The sequence below is a fragment of the Hypanus sabinus genome, chromosome 12, assembly GCF_030144855.1.
Source record: "Hypanus sabinus isolate sHypSab1 chromosome 12, sHypSab1.hap1, whole genome shotgun sequence".
Lineage (NCBI taxonomy): Eukaryota > Metazoa > Chordata > Chondrichthyes > Myliobatiformes > Dasyatidae > Hypanus > Hypanus sabinus.
Genome location: NC_082717.1, coordinates 24,669,658 through 24,691,649, shown reverse-complemented (window position 1 = coordinate 24,691,649; position 21,992 = coordinate 24,669,658). Strand labels below are relative to the sequence as shown.

The 21,992-nt window shown below is 42.3% G+C and overlaps 1 protein-coding gene across 4 annotated transcripts in view; it reads right to left on the bottom strand.

The window, feature by feature from the left end:
- The window catches only part of LOC132402460 (muscarinic acetylcholine receptor M3-like), a 327,626-nt gene that overhangs the window by 121,501 nt on the left and 184,133 nt on the right, over window positions 1-21,992 (bottom strand). Inside the window, exon 1 of one of the 4 annotated variants that reach the window (XM_059985313.1) lies at window positions 7,605-7,784. The exons of 2 other annotated variants lie outside the window; for them this stretch is intronic. The gene's annotated coding sequence lies outside the window, so the exon portion shown is untranslated. Of the gene's footprint in view, window positions 1-3,344; window positions 3,473-7,604; window positions 7,785-21,992 lie in introns of those variants that run through there. One more of the 4 variants, XM_059985314.1, reaches the window with a different exon arrangement.

The following is a 21,992-nucleotide window of genomic DNA, read 5'->3' as shown; positions in this document are numbered from 1 at the left end:
TCAGCACCTCTCCTGTGGCTAAGGATGTTTTAAATATCTCTACTAGGGACCCTGCAATTTCTGCACCAGTCTCCTACAGTGACCAAGGGAACGCCTTGTCAAGTCCTAGGGAGTTATCCACTATAATTTGCTTCAAGACAGCAAATACTTCCTCCTCTGTCATCTGTATAGGGTCCATGACCTCACTGCTGCATTTCTTTACTTCTATAGACCCTGCATCCAGCTTCCAAGTAAATACAGATGCAAGATCCATTAAACATCTCCCCCATCTCTTTTGGCTCCACACATAGATTACCACTCTAATCTTCCAAAAGACCAGTTTTGCCCTTTGCTATCCTTTTGCTCTTAATATATCTGTAGGAGCCCTAAGAATCCTCCTTCATCTTGTCTGCTAGAGCAACCTCTTGTTATATTTTAGCCCTCATGATTTCTTTCTTAAGTGTTCTCTTGCATTTCTTCGACTCCTCAAGTGCCTAATTTGTTCCTGCCTGCCCATACCTGCTATGTACCTCTTTCTTTCTCTTAACGAAGGCCTCAATTTCTCTCAAAAACCAAGGTTCCATAAACCTGCTGTGCTTGCCTTTTAATCTGACAGGTACATACAAACTCCGTCCTCCCAAAATTTCACTTTTGAAAGCCTCCACTTTTACCAAGTACACTGTTGCCAGAAAACAATCAATCCCAATCCACACATGCCAGATCCTTTCTGATACCATCAAAATTGCTCTTTGCCCAATTTAGAATCTCAACCCGAGGAATGGACCTACCATTTGCATAATTACCTCCAAATTAATAGCATTATGATCACTAGATGCAAAGTGTTCTCTTACACAACCTTCTGTTACCTGCCCTATCTTGTTACCTAATAGGAGATCCAGGATCACACTCTTCAGTTGGGATTAAGGAGACTTTTCTGAACACATTTGACAAGCTCTTTCCCATCCAGCTCTTTTACAGTATGGGAGTCCCAGTCAATATGTGGAAAATTAAAATCACCTACTATCACAACCTTATGTTCCTTGTAACAAATTTGCTCCTCTAAATCCTGTGGACTATTGGGTGATCTATAACTTAATTCCATTAACGTGGTCATACCTTTCTTATTCCTCAGTTCTACCCATAAAGCCTCTCTGGATGAGTTTTCCAGTCTGTCCTGACTGAGCACGGCCATGACGTTTTCCCTGACTAGGAATGCCACCCCTCCCACTTTAATTCCTCTTGCTCTATCACCTCTAAAACAACAGAACCCTGGGACATTGAACTGCCAATTCTACCGGTCCTGCAACCAAGTCCCAGTAATGACTACAATATCATAATTTCATATGCTGACCCATGCCCTCAGCACACCCATCTTTCCCACAATACTCTTTACATTGACATATACACAACTCAGAATATTAGTCCCATCATGCTCGACCATATAACAATTACAACATGGAAACAGGCCATCTCGGCCCTTCTAGTCCGTGCCGACGCTTACACTCACCTAGTCCCACTGGCCCGCACTCAGCCCATAACCCTCCATTCCTTTCCTGCCCATATACCTATCCAATTTTACTTTAAATGACAATACCAAATGACCTTTTGATTCCTGACTGTGTATGTAGGCTTTCTCCACAACTACTCCACTATCTGTTCTGGCACTCTGGTTCCCATCCTCCTGCAACTCTGGTTTAAACATTTCAACCCCACTGTGCAGCACTAGCACACCTACCCGCTAGGATATTAGTCCCTCTCCAGTTCATATGGAAACTGACCCTTCTGTACTGGTCCCTAGAAGAGAATGCAATGATCCAAAAACCTTATGTCCTCCCTCCTACACCAACTCATTAGCTACATGTTAAACTGTATGATCTTTCTGTTTTGGGCCTCACTAGCACGTGGCATGGGTAGCAATCCTGTGATCACAACTTTGGAGGTCCTGTCCTTTAACCTAGCGCCTAATTCCCTGAATTCACTTTGCCTGACCTCGCTACCCATCCTATCCACGTCACTGGTACCAACTTGGACCACGACCTATGGCTGCTTACCCTCCCATTTAAGAATGCTGTAGACTCAATCTGAGATGTCCCTGACCCTGGAACCTGGGAGGCAATAAACCATCTGGAAATCTCATTCTCATCCACAGAACCCACTTTCTGTTCCCCTAACCAATGAATCCCCTATCATTACAGCTCACCTCTTTACCCCCTTCCCTTTTCAGCCACAGATCCAGACTCAATACTCGAAATCTGCTCACTGCAGCTTCTCCCTGGTAACTCCTTCGCTCCAACCATATACAAAGCAGTATACTTATTACTGAGGGGAATAGCCAAAGGCATACCATGCACTGGCTGCCTGCTCCCTTTCCCTGCCTTGACAGTCACCTGAACACCTGCATTCTGCAACTTTGGGGTGACTTTCTCTGAAGCTCCAATACGTCACCACCTCATTGTTCTGTACCAGCCAAAGATCATCAAGCTACAGCTCCAGTTCCTTACCATGGTCTCTAAGTAGCTGCAGCTTGATGCATTTCATGCAGGTGGAGTTATCAGGGAGACTGGAGGTCTCCCAAAGTTCCCACATTTTACACAATCAGAATCAGAATCAAAATCAGGTTTATTATCACCGGCATGTGACGTGAAATTTGTTAACTTAGCAGCAGCAGTTCAATGCAATGCATAACCTAGCAGAGAGAGAAAAAAAATAAATAAAATAAAACATAATAATAAAAAATAAACAAGTAAATCAATTACAGATATGGAATATATTATTAAAATATGCAAAAACAGAAATAGTGTATATTAACAAAAAGTGAGGTAGTGTCCAAAGCTTCAAAGTCCACTTAGGAATCAGATGGCAGAGGGGAAGAAGCTGTTCCTGAATCGCTTAGTCTATGTCTTCAGGCTTCTGTACCTCCTACCTGATGGTAACAGTGAGAAAAGGGCATGCCCAGGGTGCTGGAGGTCTTTAATAATGGACGCTGCCCTTCTGAGACACTGTTCCCTAAAGATGGCCTGGGTACTTTGTAGGCTAGTACCCAAGATGGAGCTGACTAGATTTACAACCTTCTGCAGCTTCTTTAGGTCCTGTACAGTAGCACCTCCATACCAGACAGTGATGCAGCCTGTCAGAATGCTCTCCACGGTACAATTATTTAAGGAACACACCACCAAATCTGACTCATTCCAAGAGCACTATGTACTAACAGAGGGAAAAAAAGTACAGGCAATTACTTTGAGCCTGCACCTGTGCTTGTCCAAACCTGTTGAGCAAGAGCCATACCACCCTTCTACTGCTGCATCCCAACAATTGCTGCTCCGCTTACATGGCCTTTCTTTTTATTGGTTTGAACCGTGACTCACCCCCGATGAGACTTGCAGTTTTCAAATGGCTCCCACCCTGCAAGCTTTTGGAATTGCTGAGTGTAAGTTTTCAGGCCCCTGTACCTGCCTCCTGTATTAAAGAGAAGAGGGCATGTCCTGGGTGGTGAGGATCCTTAATGGTGGATGCTGCCTTCCTGACTCTTGAAGAAGTCCTCAATGATGGGGAGTATTGTGCCCATCACAAGCATGAGAAGATCGGTAGATGCTGGAAATCCAAACCGACACACAGAAAATACTGGAATAGCTCAGCAGGCTAGGCAGCATCTATGGAAGAGAGTAAACAGTCAATGTTTTGGGCCAAGACACTTTATCAGGACTGGAGAGGAGAAGTCAGATTAAGAAGGTGGGGGGAAGGTGGGGGGAAGGGAGGAAAAAATACAAGGTGGGAAGTAATGCGTGAAACCAGGAAGGGGGGAAAGGTGAAGTCAAGAGTTGGGAAGTTGATTGGTGAAAGGGATAAGGGCAGGAGAAATGGGAATCTGATAGGAGGGGACAAGACCATAGAAAATCAGGAAGAAGGAGGGCACCAAAGGGAGGTGATGGGCAGGTAAGGAGGTAAGGTGAGAGAGGGAAACAGGAATGGGGTCTTCTGCCCTCTCCTAACCCCATCTTCTTACTCTGACATCCCTTCTTTCTTTCCAGTCCTGATGAAGGGTTTCAGCCCAAATTGTCAACTGTTTACACTTTTCCATAGATGCTGCCTGGCCTGATGAGTTCCTCCAGCATTTTGTGAGGTTTGTGCCCATAATGGAGCAAGACAATGTTCTTATCTGGTGCAATAAGCATAAAGGTTTATTGCACCAAGTAAGAATATATCAGTATGTAAATAGATAAAACAGAGTTTAAATAAACAAGTTACTTTTAGATTAACAATCAGTAACCAGAGGGAAGCCACAGGCATCACAGTTAGAGTTTCAATCGTTTAATGTCTATTGCTCAGTTGCTTAAAGGGCCCAACTATGTTCTTGCTACAGTGTAGAAGAATATTTCACATCAATGACATTTCTGATCTCTAACTTAGTTTCTTTCTTCATAGATGCTGCCCAACCTACTGAGCATTTTAGCTCATTCTGTTCTTATTCAGAAATTGCTGTTATCAGGGTGATTTCTTCCAGCCCTGTGACAGGTTAAGGATGGAGGATGTATTGGAACCATGGTTAATCCTGCTTGTCTTGTCTTTCATCCCTCAATTATTTTTGCAAATCCTTTCAGAGAAACTATATTGAAACTGTTTTCTCCATGGTAACAGGCTTTGTACTCCAAGGGTGGACTCAAGAAGTAATGTTGAATAAAACTTCCAGGAAAAGAGAAGCAGTTCCAATTTACAAACTGCCATGAAGAATAAGTAACTTACTCATTTTGCTTTTACCACACCCCACTCATGTGACTAGCTGCCATAATAAGCACGCAACACAGACTACAAATCAAATAGAGAACAGACACATGGCTCTTAAAGTAATATTGCAGCCCTGCAGCACCCTGGTTAAACCTTAGAATGTTGTGTTCAGTTCTAGTCACCCCATTATAGGAGGGATGTGAAGCATTAGAGAGGTTGTACAGGAGATTTACCAGGATGCTGCTTGGATTAGAGAACACGTCTCTTGACAAAAGGTTGAGCGAGATTGGACTCATCTCTTTGGAGGGACGGACAGGTGACTTGATGTGTATAAGATGATCAGATGCATAGACAGAGAGCACCCTTTCTCCCCATGGTGGCAATGGTTAATAACAGAGGACATCCATTTAAGATGAATGGAGAAAGATTTAGGGAATTTGTCAGAGGTAGATTTTTTTAAATACAAATTGTGGGTACCTGGAGTTCATAGGTAGAGCCCAATACAATAGGGACATTTACAAGATGCTTAGATAAGCACATAAACACAATAAAAAGAGGTAAAGTTTAGCTTGATTGTGGAGTAGGTTTATATACAAACATGGTGGGCCGAAGTGGGTACTATGCTGTAGTGTTCTGTCCTACTTTCCTTCATATTGGAAAAAAAAGTCAAATGCAGTGAGGGTGACTGCACTTGTGTGAAGAACTTCTGTTGTGTCCACAGGAATAATCCTGAAAATTAGGTTGCTTGCACTTTAATTCATCATTCACTATGCAGACATATCTATCTGTGACCTCAAGTACTTTTATGATGAGGCAAGATGCACGATCAAGGATCAAACATTTTCCATTTGAGCATATTGCAGCCTTCCAGACTCAATACTGAAATCTCCAATTTAGCTTGCTTGCTCTGTCTTTACGTCTGTATCAGAGCCAGCAGTTGGTGCCAATCATTACTTTGGTTCAGTTGTTCTTTTTCCACTGCTGCAGTTTGGCCTGTTGGGCATGTTCCAAAGCCTTGCTATCGGCAGCATAAGGCAAGAGGTATTATGACTCTAATGTCAATTTAAGTGATTTGGTCTCACCCTGTCAAAGATACCGCTACCCATCCCTCGCCAACCTTCTCTGCTACTGATACCCAACATATTTTCTCTCTTTCCAAGATCCAAAGAAGGACTGTGAACTTGATATGTTAAGTGCTTCTCTTTTCTCACATGTTGCCTCATCTACCAAGTGCTTATTTCAGATTATCAGCATCTGCAGTTTTTTAGTTTCTCTGAATGTCTAGTCCTTAATCTTCTTCCTTTTGCTCCTCATCTGGCTCTTAAACAGTTGTTTCCCGTATACCATAAATATTGAGTAATTCGGGGTCCTCCAACGCATGGCAGATGATGTAGAACCATGGTTCAACTATAACAGGCTCTACATGTTTGTGAGGATTCAGTAATGGAGTCATTGGACATGCTGGACTGGACACTAGGCTAGATGAGCTGGCCTTGTCACTGTCTCATTTGTCAAGGTGGTTTGAATGAATCGTGCACTTGGACTTGCACAAGAGCCCTGGCTTGTGCAACTTGTTACCATCAGCGCACAGCAGCTGGAAGCTGCATCTCCTTCACTTATGGCAAAAGGGAGCAATGATGCATGTACACAAAACATTAGACCTCTGGACCACAGCACCCTGCACAATGAGGAAGTTGCAAACCTAATCAGGGCAAGTGCTGTCATCATAGAAAATACTGGAAAGAAAAACATAGTTCTTTCGAATGAAGTCAAAGGTCTTTCCTTGCACCAGAGCAGAGTCAAATTGCAAGATGTTGCTATTATCTACAGCTCTAGCCATGATGATTCTGATGCCTGGAAGTTTATTTCCACGGAAATGTCATACTTGCCCAGCTGGGGGGGAGAGAGGGGAGAGAGGGGAGAGAGGGGAGAGAGGGGAGAGAGGGGAGAGAGGGGAGAGAGGGGAGAGAGGGGAGAGAGGGGAGAGAGGGGAGAGAGGGGGACTCTCTGAAATGTTGAAGTGTTGGGATGGGCAGTAGTCTTTGATAGACTATAGATTATGGTCTCTGGGGGCTCTAGTATTGCTTGCTTGGTTGGTGGTGGTGATGGGAGCTGATGCTTTTGCTGGAGCAAGTGGGGAGAGGGAGAGAGGGAGGGGAAGCGTTGATGTGTTCGCTGCTGACTGTGCATGGGAGGGGGAAGGGGTCTTTGGGATTCTAATCTTTCCTATCATTCATTCTTCTGAGTTTTTTAAAAACTGTTTCATGGATTTCTGTGAAGAGGAAGAATCTCCGGTTGTATACTGTATACATTCTGATATTAAATTGAATTATTGAACTAAGGTTTGCTGAGACACATCTCCCACGGCTCCTCCTCTGTCTTTTAAATGCATTGTCTGTACATTTTCTAAATCACGTTGTAACTCAATGGAAATAAATATACAGGAGTAACAATTTTGTGAATGAGCCTTAAAGTCAGCATATTGTCCTCTGGTATCTACTCCTCAGACCAAATTCAGGAACAGTTATTACCCCCAACCGTCAGGCTCGTGAACCAATGGGAATAACTTCACTCAACTTCACTTGCTCCATCACTGAATTCCCACCAATTATAGACTCACTGTCAAGGATTCTGCACCTTACCTTCTTGATATTTATTGCTGTTTATTTGTTTTATCTTTTTGTATTTATATGTTTGTTGCCTTTTGAATTCCAGTTGTTTGTCCATTTTGTGTGCAGTCTTTCATTGATTCAGTTGTGTTTCTTTGCATTGTTGTTCTTTGAATTCTTGTGAATTCTCTCAAGAAAATGAATCTCATGACATACATGTACTTTGATAATAAACTTAATTTAAATTTTGAAAATTAAACAATTGTGGAAGAATATATCAATAGTGTTACTTACCCGTGACACGTGACAGTGGTGTACTTGTCACATGAGTGGTGTTGAAGCTATACTGGGCTTAAGGCAGCGGTCTTGTGATGGTGGAGTGACGTCATTTTCCCACCGGTAGAGGTCATGTGACAGGTTTTTGTTTTTTTTCTTTTTTACAGGGTATAAAAGGAGGACGCCTCCCTGTGAGGAGGGGCAGTTCGTGGCTGGATTTGCCATTTTGACTTCATGCCACTGCGTGGTTCAATGTTATGACGCAGTTTAGTTGAAAGATGGAGTTTTATTTAATGCCTAAAATATAAAAGGTCATTGCCAGCAGTTTCTTGATAATACTGCTAGGTAAAAATCAGTGGAGAGTGAAGATCGGAGTTCGGGAGTTAAAAGATCGGGTAAAGTCGATTTCGACGGTGAAACAAGTTCGACCTTGTTAGATCTTCATTCGGAAGGAATTCGTTGGCTGTCCCCATGTTAATCCCTGTGAACAGCAGAAAGGATTGGGGTACAGTGTTGTAAAGGAAAGGTCAGTGCCTTTAAGCCGTTTCATTTTCATCTTCGTAAATTCTTCGTGGGAAAAGTAGTTCGACTGGGAACCGCAACAACATGAAGTGAAAGAGAATTTAAATTGTTTAAAAACTCTCTCCCTTAAATGGACTGTAAGCATTTTGAACTTTTGCATACTACTTTGAAGAACTGTTTTTGCAACATCGCTTTAAGAACTGTTTAAACTGCCGCACAGCAGCTGATTTCCAGTTACGTTAGTGGTTTGTTTACTTTTGGGGGTTTGTTTTTTAGTGTTTAATAAACGTTTTGTTTGTTATCAAAACCCTGCCTCACTCATATATTTATTGTTGCTGAGTCCGTAACAATAGATAGAAGAAAATAAACTTTCCATTAAAATTAATTAATTAAAAATAATAAATTAATAAATTAAATTAAAAATAAATTAATAAATTAAATTAAAAATAAATCAATAAATTAAAATTTCCTTTAAAATTCTCTGTCCAGTGATACTTGTTGTTCTGCCAGATCTCAGTTAACTTCCTTTACAGAGTGAAATAATAATAACAGGCATTCATTAGTCTCGAGAGACTGTGGATTTGCGTCTTGGAAAGTTTCCAGGGTGTAGGCCTGGGCAAGATTGTGTGGGAGACCGGCAGTTGCCCATGCTGCAAGTCTTCCCTCTCCACGCCACCGATGCTGTCCAAGGGAAGGATAAGGGCTGATACAGCTTGGCACCGGTGTTGTTGCAGAGCAATGTGTGGTTAAGTGCCTTGCTCAAGGACACAACACACTGCCTTAGCTGAGGCTCGAACTAGCGATTTTCAGATCACTAGACCAATGCCTTAACCACTTGGCGACGTGCCAACACAAGAGTGAAATAAGGAGTTATTTAACGTGTAATGTAACACAAGTTGGAAAAATGGGCTGAAAAATGGCAGATGGTCCGGGTGTATGTTGATGGGAATAGGCAGTTTAAATGGTTTTGCATGGGCTCACGGACCTGTTTCTGTGCTGTAGCTTTCAAGGACTATGACTCTATTAAGATTCTATGGTGGCACGCAGCAACCTTGGCAACTTCCCAGTCCCCAGCAGACTCTCTGTTGTCTACGCCGCCCCTCCCCACCAACATGCTAGCCTCCATTACTCTAGTGTTCCATCATTGTAAGTGGCTTGGCCAGAGTCTAACAGCAGCATCAGTACAAACATGGAACTCCTGATGAAATATATGGATGACAACCAAGCAGCCATTTCTGGCATAGTAATCTGTATCTGAAGTGGGGCTCATACCTCCTAATGGAAAGGTAGTTATTATGTATTGGGTAAGGCTGTGCACCCCTATGAGACAGGGAAGCATTAATTTAATTAGATTAACATTTACAACTCAGCAGGACTTGTAGGAGGTGGACTATAAATCAAACTCTGAATATAAATCTTTGAAATCCTCCACCCTTGTACAAGCAAACCAAAAATGCTGCTTGCATTTATATTATCCCTTAACAAAGAACCAAAGCAATTTAGTTTTGGATTTAAGAGAATTTACACTTACATTTTGAAGCTGATTGTCACTGAGCTGGTTTTTCAATGACATAAGGCAGAAGTTTTGTTCGTTTGTTATGTGCTGTGTCATATGATCTAGGTGACTATGGTCTTTCCATTGCCACGATTATTTTTGGCAATTTTTTTCTACAGAAGTGGTTTGGCATTGCGTTCAGGGCAGGGCCTTTACAAGATGGATGACCCCGGCCATTACTAATACTTTTTGGAGATTGTTCGCCTGGCATCAGTGGTTGCATAACCGGGACTTGAGATATGGACCAGCAATAACCTGCTCCCATGCCTTCATGTGGCATTGATTTGGAGTGGGAGGGGTAAGCAGGTGCTACACCTTGCCCAACCGTGACTTTCAGGCACGTGGAGGGAAGGAGTGCCTTACAGCTCCTTGTGTCTCCATCCAAGCACCTAAAGCATAGGCAAGGAGATAATTACTTGAAATAAAAGGAGAAAATGCTGGAAATGCCGAATTAGTCAGACAGCATTTGCAGAGAAAGAAGTGTGTTCTCACTCCAGAGATATCAACATAGAACATTGAAAACAGGATATCTACAGCACATTACAGGTCCTACAGCCCACATTTTCTAGACATCATGTAACTATCTAAGAGTCTCTTAAAATATCAAATTGTATCCGCCTCTACCACCTTTGCTGGCAGTGCATTCCACGCACCCACCACTCTGTGTGAAAAACTTACCTCTGACATCCCCCTTGTACCTACTTCCAAGCACCTTAAAACTATGCCCCTCGTTTTAGCCATTTCAGCCATGGGAAAAAGCCTCTGGCTATCCACATGATCAATGCTCCTCATCAACTTATACATCTCTATCAGGTCACCTCTCATTGCTTCAAGGAGAAAAGGCCAAGTTCACTCAACCTATTCTCATAAGCTACGCTCTTCAATCTAGGCAACATCCTTGTAAATCTCCTCTGCACTCTCTCCATAGTGTCCACGTCCTTCTGGTAATGAGATGACCAGAACTGAACACAGTACTCACAGTACTCCAGCCTGAAACTTTAACTCCAACTCTGTGCTGCCTGGCCTGCCAAGCATTTTCTGCTTTTATTTTAAATTTTCATCATCCACAGTTCTTCACTTTTAGATGATGCATATTGCATGATTTTGATTGTGGCAGACTGGCTCTGTGGACTGCACTCAATAGAAGACAGTGCTAAGTTGAACTGAACTGAAGCAAACCAAACTGAAACACAAGAAAATCTGCAGAAGCTGGAAATCCAAACACACAATAGTTCCTCCAGCAAGTTGGACAGCATCACTGGAACAGAGTAAACAGTCAATGCTTCAGTGTGAGACCCTTCATCAGGACTGGAAAAAAAGATAAGAATTCCAAGAAAGAAGGTGGAGGGAGGAGAGAAAGAAGTACAAGAGGGTAGGTAAGAGTCAAAATGACAAAGTGGCATGGGTCAAGTAAAGAGACATAAGACACAGGAGCAGAAATTAGGCCATTTGGACAATTAAGCCAGCTCCACCATTCAATTATGGGAGATCATTTTTCCCTTCCACAGCCCCACACCCTGGCCTTCTCCTTGTAACCTTTGATGCCAAGTCCAATCAAGAACCAAACTATCATACTCTGTCTTAAATACAGCCAATGACCTGGCCTCCCCAGCTACCTGAAGTAACAAATTCCACAAATTCACCAACTTCCGGCTAAAGTAATTTCTCTGCATCTCTATTTTAAATGGATGCAATCTCTATTTTAAACCTGGGGCTGTGTGATCTTGACCTAGACTCCCCCACAATGGAAAACATCCTTTCCACATTTACTCCATCTAGGCCATTCAATGTTTGAAACATTTCGATAAGATGCCCCTCATCCTTCAGAATTCCAGCGAATACAGACCCAGAGTTATCAAACGTTCCTCATGTGATAACATTTTCATTTTTTGAATCATCCATGTGAACCTTCTCTGAACTCTCTCCGATGCCAGCACATCTTTTCTAAGATGAGGAGCCCAAAATTGTTCACAATACTCAAGGCCAGGCCTCACCAGTGCCTTATAAAGCTTCAGCTCTTGTATTTTAGACCTCTTGAAATGAATGCTAACATTGCTTTTGATTCCTCATCACCAACTAAATCTGTAAGTCAACACAAGAACTCCTAAGTCAATTTGCATCTCAGATTTTTGGATTTTCTCCCCAATTAGAAAATAGTCTGCAGATTTATTTTTGCCACCAAAGTGCATGAACATGCATTTTCCAACATTGTATTTCATTTGCCACTTTCTTGCCCATTCTCTTAACCCAAGTCCTTCTGCATCCTACCTGTTTCCTCAACATGATCTGCCCCTCCACCAATTTTCATAACATCTGCAAACTTGGCAAAAAAACTAAATATTCCATCATCTAAATCATTTATGTACAGCATAAAAAGAAGTGGTCCCAACACCGACCGCTGTGGAACACCACTAGTCATTGACAGCCAACCAGACTAGATCCTTTTATTCTCACTCGCTGCCTTCTACAATGCTCTAACCATGCTAGTCACTTTCCTGTAATACCATGGGCTCTTAAATTGGTAAACAGCCTCATGTGTGGTACTTTGTCAAAGGTCTTCTGAAAGTCCAAATATACAAGCCCCTCTGCATTCTCCTTATCTATACTATGTGTAATCTCCTCAAAGAATTCTAACAGGCTCCTCAGGCAATATTTTCCCTCATCTTGTCCTGTGTCACCATGTACTCCATAACCTCATCCTTGACAATTGATTTCAATATCTTCCCAAACACTGAGGTCAGGCTAAATGGTCTATAATTTCCTTCCTGCTGCCTTCCTCCTTTCTTAAAGAGTGGAGTGACAATGGCAATTTTCCAGTCCGCTGGCACCATGCCAGAGCCCCATGAATCTTGAAAGATTATGACTAATGCCTCCACAATCTCTACCATTACCTCATGTCTTTCTGATTTTTGAGCACCTTCTTCCTTGTAATAGTAACTCTACTCACTTCCCTTCCCTCACACCCTTCAACATCTGGCACACTGCTAGTGTCTTGCACAGTGAAAATTCATGCAAAATACTCATTTAGATCATCTGCCATCTCCTCGTCCCCCTTTATTTTTCTCCAACCACATTTTTGGTAGTCCTATATCCACTCTCATCTCTCTTTAATATTTTTTTTACTTAAAATGTTTATATATCTATATATATTTACAGTTTTAGAAGCTTCCCACTAATCTTTGTTTGGTTGTATGCCCGCTCTTTTGCTTTAACATGAGCTTTCACTTCCCTTGTCAGCCACAGTTATACGATTTTGCCACGTGAGTAGCTCTTTTGTTTTTGAAATACATATATCCTGCACCTTCGTCATTTTTCCCCAGAAACTCTCACCAGTGCTGCTTCACTGTCATCAATGCCAGCACCTCCTTCCAATTTACTTTGGCTAATTCCTCTCTCATACCACTGTAATTTCCTTTACTCCACTGAAATAAAAGCTTTTACGATTCACTTTGATATTGTTTGCTGGCCTGCTTTCATTTTATTTTATTTTTTCCCTCCTAATGATTGTTTTAGTTGCTGTCCACAGGGGTTTAAAAGCTTCCCAATCCTCCGTCTTCCCTTTTTTTCTTTGCTGTATGGCCTCTCTTTTGCTTTTACATTAGCTTTGACTTCCCTTGTTAGCCACGGTTGTAATATTTTGCCATTTGACTATTTGTTTTTTGGAACACACTTACCCCACATCTTCCTCATCTTTCCCAGAAACTCACGCCATTGCTGCTCTGCTGTCATCAATGCCAGCTTCTCTTTCCAATTTACTTCGGCCAACTCTTCATACCTCTTTAATTTCCTTTACTCCACTGAAATACTGCTACATCAGACTTTACTTTCTCCCTATCAAATTTAAAGTTGAACTCAAGCAAGTTGTGATCACTGTCTCCTAAGCTCCCTAATCACCTCTGATTCATTACATAACACCCAATCCAGTACAGCTGATCCCCTAGTAGGCTCAATGCCAAACTGATCTAAAGTCCATCTCATAGGCATTCAACAAACTCACTCTTTGGAGATCCATTTTCAACCAGATTTTTCCAATCAACCTGCATGTTGAAATCTCCCATGATTATCATAACATTGCTCTTTTCAAGAGTTCAAAAGCCATGAGGTAATGTTACAGCTATACAAGACCTTAGTTAGACCTCACTTGGAGTACTGTGTTCAGTTTCTAGAGTAGGTTACACAGTTGGCACAATATAGTGGACCAAAGGGCCTGTAATATGCTGTAGATTTCTATGTTCCCTAAGCTTCCTACAACTCACCTACCAACACAACCAATCGACAAATGACATGATAGTCACTGCTCTACATACCGTCCTTATGCATCTGGAGAAGTGGGATGCTTATGTGAGAATCCTGTTCTTGGACTACAGTTCAGGCTCGCAAGAAGCTCAGAGACCTCGGCCTTGACCCTGCCTTGTGCAGTTGGATCCTGGACTTCCTGTCAGATTGCCGGCAGGTGGTAAGAGTGGACCCCCTCACCTCTAACCCTCAATACAGGAGCCCCTCAGAGCTGCGTACTGAGTTCCCTCCTTTACTCCCTGTATACCCATGACTACCTACAGCTCTAATCTGCTAATTAAATTTGCTGACAACACTACATTGATTGGCCTTATCTCAAAAAATAATGAGGTGGCCTACAGGGAAGAAGTCATCTCTCTGACAGAGTGGTGTTAAGAAAACAACCTCCTTCATTTTCACAAAAACAAAGGAATTGGTTGTGGATTACAGGACTAAGACTGGCTACGCCCTATTGACATCAATGGATGAAAGTGTAAACAGCTTTAAGTTCCTTGGCATTCACATCACCGAGGACCTCATGTAGTCTGTACACAACAGCTGTGTGGTGAAAAAGGTACAACAGTGCCTCTTTCACCTCAGACGGTTGAGTAAGTTTGGTATGGGCCTCCAAATACTAGAACAGGGGTCGGCAACCCGCGGCTCCAGAGCCGCATGCGACTCTTTCATCTCTGTGCTGCGGCTCCCCGTGGTTTGTTAGTTTTTGAAATGTAATTCGAAATTTGAAGATTATGGCGATCTTGTACAATCTGAAAACGTTGTGGAGACCCCATTTCCTGACACATCCGAACCAGCTCACAATTAGCCACCGTTCCGGCTAAGGGAGATAGCCTACGGGGGTTTGTGAGTACATGTCTTTTGGAGCAACTGCGCCCAAGGGGACGGGTTGAGGGAGGCTTTAAAGCAAGGCTGTTTAGTTCGAATAAAGTTACCTTTGACTGCAGTGTCTTTATTTTAGCGCTGCGTGTAGCACACCGCTACAACGTGTTTTTTATCGCTATTAATATACATCACCACTGCCAATGCCTGCCACCCGCCATTGCGCGCTTTCTTTTAATTCTTCGATCCAAGGTAGGCTAACTATGGAGTAACCTTCAACCCAACGTCTTTTTTTCGGAGTTCAAAATGTTTTTGTTGCATGCAGAAATGTAATTTTGTTTTCTCTGCAGGAGTTCATCAATTTCATAAATGCAACACATTATAGTTTGTTTATACATAGCATAAAGGCAAAAAAAAACGTTGTATTCAGGGTTATTTCATTTTAAATGTCAAACGGGTTTTGTGGCTCCCAGTGTTTTCTGTGGGAAATGGGTCCATATTGGCTCTTTCAGTGGTAAACGTTGCTGACCCCTGTACTAGAAGTTTTTGCAGGGACACAATTGAAAGCATCCTGAATGGCTGCATCATTGCCTGGTATACGAACTCTACTTCCCTTAATCACAGGACTCTGCAGAGAGTGGTGCGGACAGCCCAGTGCATCTGTAGTTGCGAACTTCCCACGATTCAGGGCAAATGTGTATAAAGGACCCATAGGATCACTGGGGACCCAAGTCATCCCAACCACAATCTGTTCCAGCTGCTACCATCCTGGAAATGGTATAAAAGCCAGGACCAACAGGCTCTGGGACAGCTTTTTCCACCAGGCCATCAGACTGATGAACTCACACTGACTTGAGTGTGCTCTATATTACATTGACTGTTTTATTTATTATACATTATTATAAATTACTATGGTTGCACATTGCACATTTAGACGGAGATGTAATGTAAAGATTTTTAGTCTTCATATCATGTGAAGGATGCAAGAAATAAAGTCAATTCAAATTCCTGCTATACCTCCTACATTAAAGCACTGGTTGCACTTCAACAATATTACTTCGGTCACAAATCACTTCTGGAAAGCTTAACATTGTAAAAGATGCTAAGGCAAAACAAGTGTCTCTTGTCTCACTTATGATCACTCTGATGAAGACTGTGTCTGCCTGAATTCATTTCATTCAGGCTCCTTTAGGCCAGCAGCATGAGCAGTATTTCACTGTGGGCTGTATTTGACATTCCCTATCATTTAATATTAGATAGAAGGTTTATCCATGCTGTTCATGGGCATCTCAGTGTGCACTATCATTAGTGCTTCAAATTGGCATGCAGTCCTACGGTAGCAGTAACACCTTGAGTTAAAACTATTCTGAACATGGTACTGGGTTACTGGGTGATGCATTAGACAGGCAAGATATTCTATTAATAAAAAAAGACTTGTTACATTGTTTTATCATTCTACTAAACTGAGAAGCCCTTTAGCAACTATATAATTTTAATCTTCACAACACCATGCAATCAAAAAACATACTATATAATTATGTCAATCTGGCAACTTTACTTCAGAAAATGGATGATAATTTGAATCATTTGCCTGTAGGTTTCTGACTTCTTGATGCATACAGAAATCAGCCTTTTAGCCATCAGCTCAATGCTTACCCTTGACAAAGCCAAGGAGATCAACACACACCATTAGTGTTCTATGTCATTTTAAATTATACTTAGCCATCTGATATTAAACAGAGATCATGAACATAAGCCTGTCAGTCCTGTGCACAATACTGTGTAAATGCGAGTTGAAGAGTTGGACAGATTCTCTTTGCTTGCTTTACTGATGCATGGACAAATTATGGATCAGTATTCCAGATCCTTTTGCTCTACCACACTGCTGTGCAAGACCTACCCTGGTTGGTCCTACCGAAGTTCAAAACCTTGCACTTGTCTGTATTAAATTCTATCTGCTATTTTTCTGCCCAGTTTTCCAGCTGACACAGATCCCTCTGCAAGCCATGATAGCCTTCCTCACCATGACATCCCCAATCTTTGCATCATCTGCATTATCATCCAGATCATTGATATACTGCAGATGACAAACAACTATGCATCTGGCACTGATCCCTGTGCCACGCCATTAGTCACAGGCCACCAGTCAGAGAGGCAACCCTCTAATACAACTCTCTGGCTTCTCCCACAAAGCCAATGTCTAATCCAATTTACTACCTCACCTTGAATGCTGAGCAACTGAACCTCAACCAGCCTCCCATGCAGGACCTTGTCAAGTGTCTTACGAAAGTCCATGTAGATAACATTCACTACCTTGCCTTCATCCACTTTCCTGGTAATTTCCTCAAAAAAACTATAAGATTGGTTAGACATGACCTACCATGGAAAGTTTGTATGCTGACTATCATGTGATATGTATGCAGCATACAACAATGAGATTCTTCTTCCCACAGACAGCCACAAAACAAAGAAACATTATGGTACCCATTCAAAGAAAACAACATACACCAAGCAAAAAAAATAACACATTGTGCAAATGGTAAAGCACGAGCAAATAACACACATTAAACATCAAACCGGAGAGTCCTTGAAACAGTCTGGAAGTGTTCACCATGGCCTCCTCTACTGCCGCAAAGAGGTCACAGTCAAGTTGGAGGATCAACGTTTTATATTCCATCTGGGTAGCTTAGCCTCCAACCTGATGGCATGAACATTGAATTCTGGTAATTGCTCTCCTCACCCACCTCACCATTTCCACGTTACCATTTCCTTCTCTCACCTTATCATCTTATCTGCCTCACATCTCCCTCTGGTGCTTCTCCCCTTCCCTTTCTTCCATGGTCTTTTAGTCTCTCCTATCATATTTCCCCTTCTCTAGCCAGGGTAGAAAGAGGATGATTTGACACATTAATGTGTGGCTGAAAAGCTGATGCAGGGGGAAAGGCCTTCAGGATCTTGGATCATTGGGATCTCTTCTGGGAGAGGTATGACCTGTCCAAAAGTGACAGGTTTCAGCTGAACTTGAGGGAAACCAATATTCTTCTTGCAAGCAGGTTTGTTAGAGCTGCGTGGGAAGGTTAAATCTAATCTGGCAGCAGGGGTAGGAATTAGAGTGAAGAGATCAGGATAGGATGGATGGTAGAAAAACAAAGATAGCAAGCCGTCAGACTGGCTGGAAGGGCAGGCAGTTGATAGGACATAATTGCAGGCAGCAGCGTGACCATCACTGCATTAGTGATGCAGAATCAAAAAGGGTAGCAAATACAGTACTCAAAGTGCTATATCTAAATGCACAAAGTATAAGGAATAAGATGGATGATCTAGTTACACTATTATATTGTCCGGTATGATGTGGCCATCACTGAATCGTGGCTGAAGGATGGTTGTTTTAGGAGCTAAATATCCAAGGTTTCCCATTGTATCAGAGGGATAAGGAGGGAGGCAGAGGAGGCTGTGTGACTCTGCTGGTAAAGGATGGCATCAAATCAGCAGAAAGGTGTGACATAGGATCAGAAGATGTTGACTCTTGTGGGTTGAGTTAAGAAACTAAGGATAAAAGGACCCTGATAGCAGTTATATACAGGCCTCCCAACAGTAGCTGGGATGTGGACCACAGATTACAACAGGAAACAGAAAAGGCTTATCAAAACAGAAATCTACAGCACTTTACAGGCTTGTTGGTGCACAATGTTATGCCAAACATGTAACCTACTCCAGAAACTGCCTAAAATTTCCCTACCACATAGCCCTCTAGTTTTCTAAGCTCCATGTACCTATCTAAGAGTCTCTTAAAATACCATTTTGTATCCCCCTGTATCACCATTGCTGACAGCGCATTCCATGCACCCACCACTCTGTGTGAAAAACTTACCTCCAACAATCCCCTTGTACCTACTTCCAAGCACCTTAAAACTATGCCCCCTCATTTTAGCCATTTCGACCCTGGGAAAAAGCCTCCGGCTATCCACACGGGCAATGCCCCTTATCAACTTACACACCTCTATCAGGTCACCTATCATTGTTCCAAAGAGAAAAGGCCAAGTTCACTCAACCTATTCTCATAAGGCACACTCTTCAGTCCAGATGACATCCTTGTAAATCTCTTCTGCACTTTCTCTATAGCATCCACATCCTTCCTGTAGTGAGGTGACCAGAAATGAACACAGTCCTCCAAGTGGGGTCTAACTAAAGTCTTGTATAACTGTAACATTACTTCATGGCTATTGAACTCCTGAAAAGAGTAATGTTATGATAGTCATGAGAGATTTCAATATGCAGGTTGATTGGGAAAATCAGGTTGAAAATGAATCTCAAGAGAGTAATTTTGTTGAATGCCTACAAGATGCACATGGTTGATGAATGCCAACACACCATACGCCTTCTTAACAACGCTGTCAACTTGCACAGCACTTTGAGTGTCCAATGGACACAGATCCCAAGATGTCACTGATCCTACACACTGCCAAGAGTCTTACCATTAATATTATATTCTGTCTTCAAATTTGACCTATCTAAATGAATCACTTCACACTTACCTGGGCTGAACTCCATCTGCCGCTTCTCAGCCCAGTTCTGCATCCTATCGTTGCCCCACTGTTACCTCTGACAACCCTCCAGATTATCCACAACAACCCCAATTTTTGTGTCATCAGCAAACTTACCAGCCTACCCTCTACTTCCTCATCCAGGTCATTTATAGAAATCACAAAGAGGAGGGGTCCTAGAACAGATCCCGGTGGAACATCACTGTTCACTGACTTCAATGCGGGGTATGAACCACCTACAACCATCCTTTGTCTTCTGTAGGCAAGCCAATGCAGAATCCCATGCCTCTTCACTTTCTGAATGAGCCTTGCATGGGGAACCTTATTAAAATCCTTACTGAAATCCATATACACCACATCAACTGCTCTACCTTCATCAATCTGTTTTGTTATATGCTCCAAGAATTCAATCAGATTTGTAAGCCATGACCTGTCCTTGACAAAGCCATGCTGACTATCTCAAATCAAATTATGTCTCCCCAAATGCTCATAAATCCGGCCTCTTGGTATCTTCTCCAACAGCTTGCCCACTACTGAAGTAAGACTCCATGGTGTATAATGTCCTTGGTTACCTCTACTCCCATTTTTGAACAATATTTGCAACCCTCCAATTCTCCCATCCCTATTGATGATGCAAAATCATCACCAGAGGCTCAACAATCTGCTTCCTTTTTTCCCCATGGTAGCCTGGGGTATATCTCGTTTGGAACAGTCGACCTATCTAACAAAATGCTTTTTAAAATTCCAGCACATCCTCTTTCTTATGTCTATATTCTCAAGCATTTCAGTTCATTGCAAGTCATCCCCACAATTGCCTAGGCTCTTTTCCCTGGTGAATACTGAAGCAAAGTATTCATTGGGTACATCTGATACCTCCTCTGACTCCATGCACACTTTTCCACTATCGCACCTGATTGGTCCTATTCTCACACGGCTCATCATCTTGCTCTTCACATACTTGTAGAGTAGCTTGTGGTTTTCCTTAATTCTGATCATCAAGGCCTTCTCATGGCCTCTTCTAGCCCTCCCAATTTCATTCTTAAGACCCTTTCTGGCAATGTTGTAAATTTCTAGAGCTCTAACAGTACCTAATTTATTGAACCTTTCACAAACTTTTCATTTCTTCCTATCTAGATGTTCTACATCCTTTGTGCTCCATGATTCCTTTACCCTACAAACCTTGTCCTGCCTCAATAGAACATACATATGCAGAATGCCATTCAAATGTTTCCTTAACATTTGCCACATATCTGCCGTGCATTTCCCTGAGAACATCTGCTCCCAATTTATGCTCCCAAGTTTCTGCACAATACCATCATATTTCCCCCACCTTAATTAAATGTTTTCCCAAATTGTTTACTCCTATCTCCAGCATGATGGTGAAGGAGAGAGAGTTGTGATCACTACCTCCATAATGCTCTCCCACTGAGAGATCCGACCAGGCTCATTTCCCAATACCAGATCAAGTACAGCCTCTCCTCTAGGTGGCTTATCTACATATCACAATCTACCTTGTCATAAATGTTCAAAGTTCAAAGTAAATTTGAAGTATAGTACACATATGGCAACATATACAGCCTTGAGATTCATCTTCTTGTGGATATAATCAACAAATCCAATAATTTGAATAGTATCAATCAATGACTGTGGCTAACAAGTCAGACAACCAATGTGCAAAAGACAACAAATTGTGCAAATACAAAAGAAAAAAATTAATAATAATGAATAAATGAGCAATAAATATCAAGGACCCGAGATGAAGATTCCTTGAATGTGTGTCCATGGGTCCATAGGGAACAGTTCAGTGATGGGGCAAGTGAAATTGTCTCCTTTGGCTCAAGACCTTGGTGTTTGAGGGGTAATAACTGTTCCCAAATCTGGCGGTGCGAGTCCTGAGGCTCCTGTACCTTCTACCTGATGGCAGCAGCGAGAAAAGCATGATCTGGGTGGTGGGGTCCCGGATGATGGATGCTACTTTCCCACAACAGCACTCTGTGTGCTCAATGGTAGAGTGGGCTTCACCCAAAATAGATTGCGCCATATCCACTACTTGTTGTAGGATTTTCCGTTTAAATGCAATAGTGCATCAATACTAGGCTGTGATGCAGCCGGTCAATATACACCACCACGCAAGTTTGTCAAAATGTTGTATGTCATGTCAAATCTTCACAAGCTTCTGAGGAAGTGGTATATGGCACTGCTGTGCTTTCTTCACAATTGCACTTACGAGGGGTGATTGATAAGTTTGTGGCCCAAGGCAGGAGTTTCAATTTTAGAAAACCTAGCACATTTATCTGCATAAACCTCTGCATCCAGAGACTTGGCCTCCACCGCCTTCTGGGGCAGAGCATTCCACATATCCACCACTCTCTGGGTGAAAAAGTTTTTCCGCATCTGTTCTAAATGGCCTACCCCTTATTATTAAACTGTGGCCTCTATTTCTGGACTCATCCATCAGCGGGAACATGCTTCCTGCCTCCAGTGTGTCCAATCCCTTAATAATCTTGTATGTTTCAATCAGATCCTTCATCCTTTCTCTCATCCTTCTCAATTCCAGTGTATACAAGTCCAGTCGCTCCAGTCTTTCAACATATGACAGTCCCGTCATTCCGGGAATTAACCTTGTGAACCTTGTGGTACCCCATTGGTCACAGCATGCCATTCCGAAAGGGA